The following is a 1,545-nucleotide window of genomic DNA, read 5'->3' as shown; positions in this document are numbered from 1 at the left end:
ACAAGACAAACAAGGGCAAAACAATAAAAAAAAATGTGGACATATTTATACACGTAAAGCGATAAATAAAAAAATAAAAATAAATACATCTAAATTAGCAGTTCATAATGGAGTTCTGGTACCAACCCTAATGTATGGAAGCGAAGCATGGAGTTGGAAAAAAAGGGACGAAAGTAGACTGAATGCTGTTGAAATGCGATCCCTCAGGCGAATGTGCGGAAAAACAATGTATGATAGGTGCCCTAATGTCGAAATTAGAGCAGAATGCAAGGCTGAGTTAAGCATTATCGACAAAATTAAGAAAGGTCTTTTGCGATGGTTCGGTCATGTGGAGCGAATGAATGATGAAAGAACGGCTAAAAAGATTTATGATGCGAATGTGTCTGGTTGTAGAAGTCGAGGAAGGCCGAGAAAGACATGGCATGATCAAGTACAACAAATTCTTGAAAGTGGTCATGTGAAAAGTCGGAATAATCGACGTGCGTGCATGAGAAGATGTATGAATGTAAAGGAAGCAAAGGAAGTGTGCCAGGACAGAGTGGTGTGGCGTTCTATCCTCTCTGCCTACCCCTCCGGGGAAATGGCGTGATGGTTAGTTAGTTAGTTAGTTACATCTGGGGGTGTGAAGTTATTGGTATATTGAAAAAATTCAAAGTCTTAGAGAATAATTGTTTTTTTATGAATACTGAAGCAAATAAAAAATATTAAATTTTGACGATTTTATTACTTATTATTTATTTATTTCTTATTTTACAATACATGTATGACTTTTTTACATAAAAGATAATCTTCCCTTACTGGGATGTTCTGTGCTTAGGGAGACATTTTATATAATTTTGAAACATGCGTTTTTAAACATTATCATCATTCCCTTTCCGCATCTAATGGTGCAAAAAGCATTGCGTAGGTACACCAATCGAGGCGTATCTTTATCATTTTGTTTACATGACGGTAGGGATATCAGTTTTACGTTTCAGGTACCGGTCCAGGGACTATTAAACACCATAGTGTAAAAACTCAATTTTAAATAAATATTTCATATCAACCATGTCGGGAATCGAACCCGAGACCTCGTGCATTCTAGGCAAACGCGCTGACCACTACACCACGCGGCCAACCAAAAATTAAACATAATTACTAAACTCAAATATTGTAATGAAACCAACTGGTCCAAGAAGAAGTTTAAAAATTGAAAAATTGTTTTTAGGCGTTGCCTAGTATGTGAAATAATTCAGTCAGATAAATCTCTTCACAACAATAAAGGTTTCAGCTCTTTAACTTCACTAAAATCAACAAATGGAAGAATTGAAGAAATATGGATGTTCAAACATAGGCAAAATGGTGAATGTTACACAGTGTGTAAAGTGGCCACTTAAACCAGCCAATGAAAGGTCATACGCCCTGGAAATGCCTAGACTTCCATATTCCAGTTATAAAGGTGCTAAACTTGCTTTGTTTCTTTGTTGTTCTCAATATGTGTAATATTCTTAATGTTAATATTATTTATGTCCCGAATTTAGTTGTTCTAACTCCTTAGAATGTAAT

At 35.5% G+C, this 1,545-nt stretch overlaps 1 non-coding gene across 1 annotated transcript; it reads right to left on the bottom strand.

The window, feature by feature from the left end:
- Positions 1-1,042: 1,042 nt before the first annotated feature.
- Positions 1,043-1,115, bottom strand: TRNAS-AGA (transfer RNA serine (anticodon AGA)). The gene has a single exon. It is a non-coding gene; the product is annotated as a tRNA-Ser (tRNA).
- Between the last annotated feature and the right edge of the window lie 430 nt (positions 1,116-1,545).

This window comes from Micrasema longulum, unplaced genomic scaffold (genome assembly GCF_059751315.1).
Source record: "Micrasema longulum isolate JH-2025_06_02 unplaced genomic scaffold, ASM5975131v1 h1tg001941l, whole genome shotgun sequence".
In the NCBI taxonomy this organism is placed as follows: domain Eukaryota; kingdom Metazoa; phylum Arthropoda; class Insecta; order Trichoptera; family Brachycentridae; genus Micrasema; species Micrasema longulum.
Note: the sequence above shows the minus strand (reverse complement) of the source record. Positions and strands in the feature narration are given on the sequence as shown.